This window comes from Anolis carolinensis, chromosome 4, assembly GCF_035594765.1.
Source record: "Anolis carolinensis isolate JA03-04 chromosome 4, rAnoCar3.1.pri, whole genome shotgun sequence".
NCBI lineage: Eukaryota > Metazoa > Chordata > Lepidosauria > Squamata > Dactyloidae > Anolis > Anolis carolinensis.
In genome coordinates this window covers 80961255-80974205 of record NC_085844.1, presented here as the reverse complement: position 1 = coordinate 80974205, position 12951 = coordinate 80961255, and positions in this window count along the sequence as shown.

Here is a 12951-nt window from a genome sequence, read left to right as displayed (position 1 = left end):
AAATGGAAGGAAAAAAGAAGAGGGGCCGACCAAGGGTGAGATGGATGGATGGTGTCCTTGAAGTGATACACTCGCCCTTGAAGGAGCTAGGGATGGCAACGGCTGACAGGGAACTCTTGCATGGATTGGTCCATGAGGTCATGAAAAGTCAGAAGCGACTGAACAAATAAACAACAACATTGTTTGGCTTCATGAAGAGAGGGAGAGAGGCTGGAATTTGTACAGTATGAAGAAAACGATGTGTCTCCTTCTATACTTTGAGCTTCCTTGCCCCAACTTTGTGCGTCTACCATTGTGCCACAACCTTGTGCTTCTACCATTTCTTTTTTATTATTCCATGTGAATGTGCATATATACATTTTTTTATTTATAAAGTACATTTTCTTATTTAAAAACATAACAAAAATGTGGTGGTGGGCTGGGACACATTCATAGCATGTCAGTGCATTCCAATTAATTAAGAACCCTTAAAGTGATTGACTAATGGACTGATCCTGGACTATGATTATGAATGTGCGTAATTTAAATTGTTGTTTAATAAGTTATATTTTAATCCTTAGTTTTAAGTATAACAGTTATTCTGAAATTGTATGTGCGCATCAAGTCGCTCCCAGTTGTGAGGCTGCCCTGAGCCCCCCTTCGAGGGTGAGAAGGGCGGGGTATAAGTATGGGAAATAAATAAATAAAGCAGATAATGTAGGATTTTATTTAGCTGTCTGGAAGGGGCCTCAGAAATATATCCTACAGAACCTGTCACTCATTGGTAGTCTCCCATTCATATACTAATCAAGGCTGACCTTACTTACTTTCCAAGATCCTACAGCATCTGGTGCCTTTAGAGCAGTGGTTCTCAACCTGGGGTCCCCAGATATTTTTGGCTTTCCATTCCCAGAAATCCTAACAGCTGGTAAACTGACTGGGATTTCTGGGAGTTGTAGGCCAAAAACATCTGGGGACCCACAGGTTGAGAACCACTGCTTTAGAGTATATAGGCTCAGGTTTGTGCATATCTCATAAGCAATATTTTACAACTGAATCATGGACCAAATGTCAAATGCCTGTTCAGACAGTTTGCCCTTTCTCAAACTTGACAAGAAAAATCCAGGATTCCTGGGAGAAGCAGCTCCAAGGCTCAACCCACACCAGTGCTAAGACCCAAAAAAGGCTCCCTCACCAACTTCAGCAGGTGGGTGTAATCATGTAGGAGTGAATTTAGATTTGCTGCACCTGTACCATTTGGGACTTTAAAGGTTATAACTGTCATTTTTTATCTGGGTCAAAAACAAATCAGCAGCCAATAGGGAATGTATTTATAACAGAAATCCAATTAAAATAAAACATTAGTACAATATGCCTCAGATATCCCCCTCCCCAAAGAATATGCTGGATTTAGCCATCTGTATCAGTAGCAAAGGCAGCTTCACATTGAACATTTTACAATAGCTAAGTGCAACTAATGCTTGTGTGGGTTGTTGTGGAGGACGCGGCTGGACTGCCACCAAAATATATTATTTCTTTGCTGCCACCAATTATGATTTATATACTTTTTCTGCCACCATTTAGAACATATATGTGCCACTGCTCAACATATCCAGCACGCAGAGAGACCCAAAGATGGAGGGAAACTCTGTCTTATAGAGAGATGGGTAAATAAGCAGACAGGCCACCTCTTTATTATGATTAACAGGAAGATACATGAACACTTGAAGTGAAATAAAACAGAAATATGTTTATTTGTACTTGAACAGAAAGTTGCGTATTGGTTTCAATAAAAATAACAGACTTTGCTTTAACAGAGAGTGGTTCTTTTAACTTGAGTTTCTTGAAAATATGTTCCCTCACAAAGGAATACAAACAGGCTTTTAAAACCTTTGAGCCCTCTCTTCCAGAGGTTCGAAACATAAGCACTCTAACTTTAGAGGCTCACTACAATTCTTAGCACTTCTCCCTGAAGGCTAATTAAAATTTCCCTCAAAGAGGTTTCTCACTAACAGTTCCCAAACTCTCCCTTCCTTCCTCTTCTAAACTGCACTATCAAACTCTTCAAACACCAAACCCTATCTGACTAACTCTCTGGCTGATCAGCTCCCACTGTCTCTCTGGCTCCGCCTACCTCCTGCTGCCAAACAACTCCCTCAAACTTCATCAACCAATCAGACTGTACCTCCATACATGAAGCTGCCTGATCACCCCTCCCCCCTGCCTGGTTTAGTCTTTCCAAGCAAGGCCTTGAACTGCCTCTACATCCCAACCCTGCAAGGTAGGCCTTAAAGTTTACTTCACCAAATAGAAGACAGTGGATTCTAGCTTAAATTGTGCCAACACATTCCTTACCACAGTAACAGCTTGCTCCTCCAGAGGCAAAGATGGCCCCAGAAGTATCTAAACTATAGGCACCATTGTCTAAAGCAGAGTTTCTCAAACTGTACTCCTCTAGATGTTTTGAACTCCAGCTACCGTGTTTCTTCTAAAATAAGACCTCCCCAAAAAATAAGACCTAGTAGGGGTTTGGGGGGATTGCCAAATATAAGGCCTCCCCTGAAAGTAAGGCCTAGCAACTAAGGCTGCAGCAGAGTTCCATTGGGAAGCATGGCTGCAGGGCAGAAGCAGCACTCAAAAACACCGGAGGGAGGGAGAGACGTGGCTTGAAGAACCTTTCATGGCTGCTGCTGCGCTGCCGTTTCTTCCTTCGGAGACAAGGCTCCTGGCCATGCTCCCTTTGCCCCCAAGGCTTCTGATTGGCTCCTGGAGACAGGGCAAGGGAGAGTGGGAGGGAAGGAAGAGGGCTTTCCAATCATCCTGCTCCTTCTGCTTCTTAAAGGTACAGGACGCATAGGATTCTCCTCTCATCCTTATTCCTATCCCATGCCATGAAACTTATTATTTTATACTATTATTCTATTACCATATTATTATTATCATCATTTTCTGTTACTATTCTTATATCCCATTATTATATTATCCTATTAATATGTTTTATATCATTATATTATATTTTTCTATTATTATTATATCATTATATTATTATTCTATTATTATTCTATTATATTTTCATATTATTATATTATTATTCTTTTATTATTATATTCCATTTTATATTATCCTATTAATATATTTTATATCATTCTATTCCATTCTATTATTCTATTATATTATCCTATTATTATATTATTATGCTATTCTGTTATTATATCCCATTATTATATTATCCTGTTAATACCATCTTTATATATAAAAGAGTGATGGCATCACGGCAATTCACAAAACAACAAAAGTACAGGCCCCCCAACCTCAAAATTTGACAACACAACCCATCATCCACGCCTCAAGGTTGATACAACAAAAAGAAAAGAAAAATAAAGTCCTAATTAGAGGGAGAGCAATAATTTTTTTTATCCAATTGCTGCCAGTTTAGAGGGCTAATCTCTGCCCACTTGGTTGCCTAGCAACCAGCCAAGGGACAGCCAGGCTTCAGTTAGGGGACAGGCCCATTTAGGCCTCACTTAGACTTCTTCCACAGATTATCTAATTTGCACTGGATTATATGGCAGTGTAGACTCAAGGCCCTTCCACACAGCTATATAACCCATTTATAATCTTATATTATCTGCTTTGCACTGGATTATCTTGACTCCACACTGCCATATAATCCACTTCAGTGTGCATTTTATACAGCTGTGAAGAAGGAGCCTCATATAATCCAGTTCTGATCAGATAATATAAGATTATCAATATACAGTAGAGTCTCACTTATCCAACGTAAACAGGCCGGCAGGATAAGTGAATATGTTGGATAATAAGAAGGGATTCAGGAAAAGCCAATTAAACATCAAATTAGGTAATCGTTATACAAATTAAGCACCAAAACATCATATTATACAACAAATTTGACAGAAAAAGTAGTTCCATGCGCAGTAATGCTATGTAGTATTTACAGTAGAGCCTCACTTATCCAACACTCGCTTATCCAACGTTCTGGATTATCCAATGCATTTTTGTAGTCAATGTTTTCAATATATCGTGATATTTTGGTGCTAAATTCATAAATACAGTAATTACTATACAGCATTACTGTGTACTGAACTACTTTTTCTGACAAATTTGTTGTCTAACATGATGTTTTGGTGCTTAATTTGTAAAATCATAACTTAATTTGATGTTTAATAGGGTTATCCTTAATTCCTCATTATCCAACATATTCGCTTATCCAACGTTCTGCCGGCCCGTTTATGTTGGATAAGTGAGACTCTACTGTACTGTATTTACAAATTTACCACTAAAATATCAGAATGAATCTAAAACACTGACTACAAAAACATTGATTATGAAAAGGCAGACTGCGTTGGATAATCCAGAACATTGTATAAGCGAATGTTGGATAAGTGAGATTCTTCTTTAATATGAAATAGTTACTGGGATAAAATAATGCAGAACAATATAATCTCTAAAACCAGGACAGTAAATAAACAGGGGAATTCCACACAGGAAACAATCAGGGCCAGCTAACACCTCCCAACAAAGTATTCCCATCATCAAAGTCCGGAAAATCCTCTGTTTTCTCAGGGCCACAGACAGTAGAAGCACATAAAATATCGCAAACAATACCACTCTGAAAACAAGGGAATTCCAGACAGGAAACAATCAGGGCCAGCTAACACCTCCCAACAAAAAATTCACTCAGGGAGGAAACAGCCAGGCTTTAAAGCTGCAAGGCCATTACATCCTAATCATTTTTCCTAATTGCAGCATTCATACTTGCCTCCAACAAACAAAAAAAACCAATCAGAAATATTGTATATTCACAACCTTTAGGAAATAATATCCCCTGATGGCGCAGCGTGTTAAAGCGCTGAGCTGCTGAACTTCTGGACCGAAAGGCCACAGGTTTGAATTGGGGGAGCGGAGAGAGCCCCCACTGTTAGCTCCAGCTTCTGCCAACCCAGAAGTTCGAAAACATGCAAATGTGAGTGCATCAATAGGTACTGCTCCAGCGGGAAGGTAACGCCGCTCCATGTAGTCATCCCACATGACCTTGGAGGAGTCTACGGACAACGCCGGCTCTTCGGCTTAGAAATGGAGATGAGCACCAACCTCCAGAGTAAGACACGACTGGACTTAATGTCTGGGGAAAACCTTTACCCTTGACCTTAACTACCAGCAATTCCTCAATACTTTATTTCCCATACCACCATACTTCGCCACAGCAACGCGTGGCCAGGCACAGCTAGTATTATCATATTCTGTTATTATTATATGCTATTATTATATTATCTCATTAATATATTGTATATCATTATATTATTATTATATTATCATATTATTATTATAGTATATGATATTATTCATCATTCATGACTATATTGAAACTAGAATAGAGAGAAATCAGCGTGGAAACCTTGTGAAACCTAAACTGCAAGAGGTACCATAGATTGTTGTACATGTAAATAATGGTAGTAACAAGAAATTCTTGATAGGATTCATAGTTTGTCTGATTATGCTGGTTTGTGATGACAACTACTTTACAGTATATAATAAATGTTCATTTTGTTGTTCAACAATAAATGTGAGCTCTTCTTCATGGAAAAATAAGATCCCCTGAAAATAAGACCTAGTGCATCTTTGGGAGCAAAAATTAATATAAGACCCTGTCTTATGTTCAGGGAAACAGGGTACCACAGTTCCTAACAGCTGGCCAATTGACTGGGATTTCTGGGGGCTGAAGTCCAAAACACCTGGAGGAGGATAGTTTAAGAAACACTGGTCTAAAGAAAGTACTACTTTATCCAAATTAGGCTGGGTTAGCTTTCCTACACACCTACAGACATCTTTTTTAGCTGGATTGGATCTTAGTTTGCATGCTACACTGAAACCTGTTTGTGTGTGAAGTCACATGGCCTGCCTAAACCATGGGAGCAGGCAGGAATGATAGTCTATTTATCAATATTGGAACTGCTCTCAAGTTTGGTTGTATGTAATAAGTGTGGAGAAGACTGGCCAACATTTATCCCAGGATCTTATTTTAGACTAGCTGTGCCCGGCCACGTGTTGCTGTGGCCAAGACTTAATTTTTCTTTTCTTTTTGTTGTATGAACGTAGAGGCATGCATGAGAGGTTGTGCTGTCAATTTTCAAGGTTGTGGGGCGTTTAGTTTAGTTGTTTTGTCCGGTGCCGTGATTCCATTACCCTTATATATATATATATATAGATTATCTGGCAGTGGAGACTCATATAATCCAATTCAAAATAGATAATCTGGGATCAGATTCTGGAATATAGGGCAATGTAGAATCCAGCCTTAAGAACCTCATCACAAAGGGAGGATTTTGGTTGCATGCTGTCCAACATCAATCACAGAGTCTGCTGGTTCCCATCAAACGATGCTGGCGGAGCTCCATGGGTGACGTAGGGTGGAACCAGCGCATGCCACTGCTGTGGCAATAATGGAAGGCTTCCCGTGTTGCCATTGAAATTAATGGGGGGAAGCTGCGCAATTGACTTTTCCTCCCATGGGATTGCTCTCAACTGGAGCCGGGCAACGAAGGGTGTGTGGCGCTGGGTTCTGGCATCCGTGTGTCAAGGTAGTTAGATGTTAATGTTCTGTTGTTAGCTGAAAGTAACATAATAGTGGAAGAAAGAAACACAACAGAATCTGGAAGCCAATGCTCTGTGAATTTTTATCTAGATAAAAATAATAATTTGATTCACTGCAAACTGGCACTAGCTGCATGATATTTAAAGGTTGAGGGTAGGAGGCTTCTGGCAGAAATTCTGCCTTTGCTATCTCCACTTGTGTGCTCACTGAATGAGCCACAGAACTAAATCAATTGCGACTCATGTTGTATATACTTTGCATGGCTGATGGTGATGTGCTTTGAGGTCATCACTGGAGTTGTCTTTTTAGAATTTAAAGGGGAATGTTGCCATTTGCCGTTTACAGTAAATAAAGGACAAAGAACAATATTTTTAAGATTAACCAACAAACGATCTCAGATACGGTCAGTAGTTGGGTTGGCTTGGGGAGTCTGAAGTCCCTTCTACACTACCATATAATCCAGGTTATCAAATCAGATAATCCACATTATCTGCTTTGAACTAAGGCCCCTTCCACACAGTTGAATAAAATCCCACATTATCTGCTTAGAACTGGGATATATGGCAGTATGGACTCATATAACCCAGTTCAAAGCAGATATTGTGGGATTTTCTCCCTTGGTATTCTGGGTTAGATGGCTGTGTGGAAGGGCCCTAAGTGGCCGTGGTGGCACAATGGGTTAAACCCTTGTGCCAGCTGAACTGCTGACCTGAAGGTTGGTGGTTCAAATCTGCAAGATAGGGTGAGCTCCTGTCTGTCAGCCCTAACTTACAGGGATATGAGACAAGCCTCCCAGTAAGATGATAACACATCCGGGCATCCCCGGGCAACATCTTTGTAGACGGTTGATTCTTTCACACCAGAAGCGACTTGCAGTATGTTTGCTTCTGATACAATAAAAAAACTGCATTGAACTGGATTGTATATGTCCACACTGCCATATAAACAGGAACTGTTTACTCTTCCATGCTCACTAGTTATTGTTGATTACTATTTTTATCCTGTTTTTATACTGTGCCATGGTGTTTTGTGTTATATTGTTTTATGATGTCGTATATGAATTTTAATGTGTCCCATTTTCACTATGTTATTTTACCCATGTAAGCTGCCCTGAGTCCCTTTGGGGCGATGGAGACAGGATACAAAAATAAAGTTGTTGTTGTTGTTGTTGTTGTTGTTGTTATTTAATCCAATTCAAAGCAGATAATCTGGACTTTATATGGCAGTGTAGACGGGGCCTCAGAGTTGTTGTATAAAGAAAGTAACTTTCTTGTGCTGTGCAGTTACAATGCTGGACTTGCTTTACAGATACTGTATCTCTTCATGTCTGACATCTCTGACTATAGAAAAAGTGAGATTCCTTACTCACCTTGGCCTTTAAGAACAGCATAATTCAGATCACAGAACAGCTGGTAAGTAGCTGCGGACCATGACATTGAGGGTCTGGCTATGTGTAAATCACGGCATAACTAGTATTATCACTAACAATCCAGGCCCTCTTGGAAACAGAAATTGCAACAGCTGGTCCCTTGTTTGCTTAGCTTTATATAAAACTACTCTGCAGCAAGAGAGCTAATGCAGGGGCTCCATCTGCTAAAGTAGCTAGGAAGAAAATCTTTTTCCTCCCCGGAGTGATACCACTGGACATATTTTCTAAAACATTGGACTTTGCCTTGGAGAGGGTAACTGGAGATGCAAATTAAGTATTCAATGAGCAACTCCACTTTTAGCACTAAACCAGCTTAGTCAAACATGGGGTAAAATTGACACAGCAAATACACCTATTGGAGGTGAATCAGGATTATCTGCACAACTATCTTGCATTACTATCAGGCCACTTCACGCCATCTACAAAAAGTATGCAGCTAGACTGCATCAGATGCTCTTGGAAGCAGCCACACCGAATTCCCTAGTCCCTTCCCCACTTCCGACCATCTGCGCAAATGTATAAATAATTAAAATAGTCTCGAGGATATCTTCCTTTATAACTTATCAGTGTGATTAAATATAAATTTATGCTTGTGAATGGTGTGTATTAGATGTTATTAACTTCATAGTAAGATAATTTCATTTATTTGTTGTTCCATTATACAAAACATTTTACTTATAAAAGATTTATAATACAGTAGAGTTCCACTTATCCAACATTTGCTTATCCAATGTTCTGGATTATCCAATGCAGTTTGCCTCCCGCTCGGATCCACAGCTGTTTCTCTAGGCAGCAAGGACTGAACTTTTTATGGATTTAATTTCTGACAATGTTGTTACTGTAAGTTCATTTTATGCAATTCTATCTTTATTTTTAGTCAATTTGTTAGTAGCCAATGTTTTGGAGTCAATGTTTTCAATACACTGCGATGTTTTGGTGCTAAATTCATAAATACAGTAAATTACTACATAATGTTACTGTGTATTGAATTGCTTTTTCTGTTGATTTGTTGTAAAGCATGATGTTTTGGTGCTTAATTTGTAAAAATCATAACTTAATTTGATGTTTAATAGGCTTTTACTTAATCGCTCCTTATTATCCAATATTTTTGCTTATCCAACATTCTGTCGGCCTGTTTATGTTGGATAAGTTGGGGCTGGGCTGTGGCGCAAGCTGTTGAGCAGCCTGCTGCAATAAATCACTCTGACCATGAGGTCATGAGTTCGAGGCCAGCCCGTGGCGGGGTGAGCACCCGTCAATTAAAAATAAAATATAGCTCCTGCGCCGTTGCTGACCTAGCAACCCGAAAGATAGTTGCATCTATCAAGTAGGAAATAAGGTACCACTTATAAAAAGTGGGGAGGCAAGTTTAACTAATTTACAACGTTGGAATGAGGAAGTGAGGAAGTGCCGTCAGAGTGGATGATGAAGCAGTTGCTCCCCCCTGTGGCCAGAATCAAACATCCCTCAGGAGAAGGTTAAATTGCCTCTGTGTCTGTCTGTCTCTGTCTCTGTTTGATGTGTTTATGGGCATTGAATGTTTGCCCTATGTGTGTATAATGTGATCCGCCCTGAGTCCCCTTCGGGGTGAGAAGGGCAGAATATAAATACTGTAAATCAATAAATAAATAAATAAGTGAGACTCTACTGAATGTGCTCTCCAGGTTTTATCCCTGCTTTTTTTCGTGTCAGGAGTGACTTGAAAAACTGCAGGTCACTTCTGGTGTGAGAGAATTGGCCATCTGCAAGGACGTTGCCCAGGGGACGCCCGGATGTTTTGATGTTTTACCATCCTTGTGGGATGCTTCTCTCATGTCACCACATAAAGCTGGAACTGATAGAGGGAGTTCATCTGTGCTTTCCCTGGGTTGGATTCGAACCAGCAACCTTCAGGTCAGCAACTCAACCTTCAAGTCACCAGTCCTTCTGGCATAAGGGTTTATTTATTTATTTACAGCATTTATATTCCGCCCTTCTCACCCCGAAGGGGACTCAGGGCGGATCACATTACACATATAGGCAAACATTCAATGCCTTTTAACATAGAACAAAGACAAGACAAATATAGGCTCCGAGCGGGCCTCGAACTCATGACCTCCTGGTCAGAGTGATTCATTGCAGCTGATTGCAGCTGGCTTGCTCTCCACTGCACCATCGGGGGCTCCTTTTATTCCTGCTACCAAATGAGGACACCTGACAAGGCTGTGAATTTTTCTCTGACACATCCAAATGGATTTGATTGAAGTATTACAGTACTTCCTGCCAAGTCATCTCATTTGCCTAATTGAAGCAACATGTAGTGCTGTCTTTGCCATTTATTTTTTTATTTATTTGCTGTTGAAAATGAGTGGCGTTCAGACTCATACTAAATTTCAGGAAAAGGGATTGAGGAAGCCATGTTTCAGAAAAGACCAGTGTAGAAATCTGCGTGTCTAAATTGGATCCATTGAATAGAATGGAATGGAATGGAATAATAGAGTTGGAAAAGACCACAAGTGTAGTCAGAGCCGGCCCTAGGTATTTTTCAAGTGTAGGCAAACAGCATTCCCCCCCCCCCCCCCCGCAAACCAATCATTGAAAAATAAAAGCGTTGGTTAAGCGGAAATGTTGGATAATAATACAGTAGAGTCTCACTTATCCAACACTCGCTTATCCAACGTTCTGGATTATCCAACGCATTTTTGTAGTCAATGTTTTCAATATATCATGATATTTTGGTGCTAAATTCATAAATACAGTAATTACTACATAGCATTACTGCGTATTGAACTACTTTTTCTGCCAAATTTGTTGTCTAACATGATGTTTTGGTGCTTCATTTGTAAAATCATAACCTAATTTGATGTTTAATAGGCTTTTCCTTAATGCCTCCTTATTATCCAACATATTCGCTTATCCAACATTCTGCCGGCCCGTTTATGTTGGATAAGTGAGACTCTACTGTAATAATAATAATAATAATAATAATAATAATAATAATAATAATAATAATAATTTTATTTTTATACCCTGTCTCATCTCCCCGAAGGGACTTGGGGCCGCTTACATGGGGACACGCCCAGGCGAAACAGACAATATAAAATTCACAATATAAAAACAAATCAATTAAAAACAAATAAAATCACATATACAAAATATAAGGATAATAAGGAGGGGTTAAGGAAAAGCCTATTAAACATCAAATTACATCAAGATTTTACAAATTAAGCACCAAAACATCATGTTTTACAACAAATCAACAGAAAAAGCAGTTCAATACATGGTACTGTTATGTTACTATATTTGCGAATTTAGCACCAAACATTGAACAGAGATATAGGGCAGTGTGGACTTAGATAACCCAGATAACCCCCGGTGTTTAAAAAAAACTCTAAAATCAGGACAATAAATAAAGAACAACACTCTGAAAACAGGAGAAATCCAGACAGTAAACAATCAGGGACAGCTAACACCTCCCCCCCCAAAAAAAGATTGTCCCAGGCAAGAAGAAGCCAGGCCTTGAAGCCACAGGGCCATTAAATGCTAATCAAGGTGATTTTTCCCACCCTGGACCTTCTACAGATATATAAACCCTACTTACCTCAAAATCTCTGAAGGCCCCAAAGGTGGGCCCAGCGTGGGCAACGGCTTAATTCGCCTTGCCGTTGGATAATTTGGTACTGTTCCATTATCCTGGTGGAGGCCACAAGAGGGCGCTAGAGAGAGAAGGATAGTCCATTTTATCGGGGTGAAGAGTGGATTGAAAGAGGAAAATAATTTCCCCTTGTTTTCCTGTTATTCCACTCACCCATGTTGCCATTGTGGAAACAACCCTTGTTTATGAAATGGGAAGTGGAGAGGGGGAATAACCAGTGAATGGGGGAAAATGGTTTCCCTGTTTCAGCTCCCCCCCCCCCCCAAATGGACTATCCTTCTCTCTCTAGCATCTCCTTTTGGTCTCCGCCTGGATAATGGAATAGTATTGACAATTTTATACTTTCAAGTTAGCCCAACTTGTTTCAGTCTAGTAATATTTAATTGTTTTTATGTATTGTCCTTTTTTTCTTTTATCAGGCCCTGGAGAAGGACATTAGATGTTATTAGTCCAGAAAACATCTGGCTAATTGGAAGAATAAAATCCTCTTTTCAATCACCCTGCGGCTTTGTCTCTTCTCTACATCCTTTCTATTGGGTGTTTTGAGTTCCTGTTGCTTTTCTCTCCTTCCCAAAAAAGGTATTCTTTAGGAAGTGGTAGAACATGATGGCCATCAATAGCAACACTCTTGACACTTGTCGCAATGTCAAAGCCATGGCCTACAACAAGAAGGCACAGAAGCCTCTGTTGCTGCTGGTTTTCATAGAAGCTCCATGCCCCCCACACAAATATGTTCATCATTACTTCATCGCTTTTGGGGGGAGTGTGTGTGTGTGATGGAAATGGCCTCTCATTTTCACAATCTGTAAGTGGATCCATAAAATATTGTGTAATCTTCAACTCCACCTTAACTGAACTAGCTTTAGAAGAGGAAGGGACAAATACATGACAAAAGGTGTTTCTACACAGGCACATAATGCAGCTCAAACTGGTGTGAATAATGCTGTTTTGGAGCTGAAGTATAGCTACATGGGGGTGCTACCAATCTTCTTAGGGGCAGGACAATGGCCCCACAGCCCAGCAATGCTAAAACTGGTTCAGCACGATTGGGATTGGAGCAGGATTCTAAACACACACACACACACACACCAAAAAAAGACAGAAAATCACCCCTTCCTGGAGCTCCCTGCTCTTTATTCTCCTGGTTTGCTGCTATGTGACTGAGCCCAGCAGCTTGGGAAGAGCTTGGGAGAGGACTTGGTCCTCTTAAGCTGCTTTGCTCAGTCACATGGGTCAAATCAGAAAGTCCCCTTGGGGAGATAGGGCAGAATACAAATAAAGTTTTATTATAAAGAG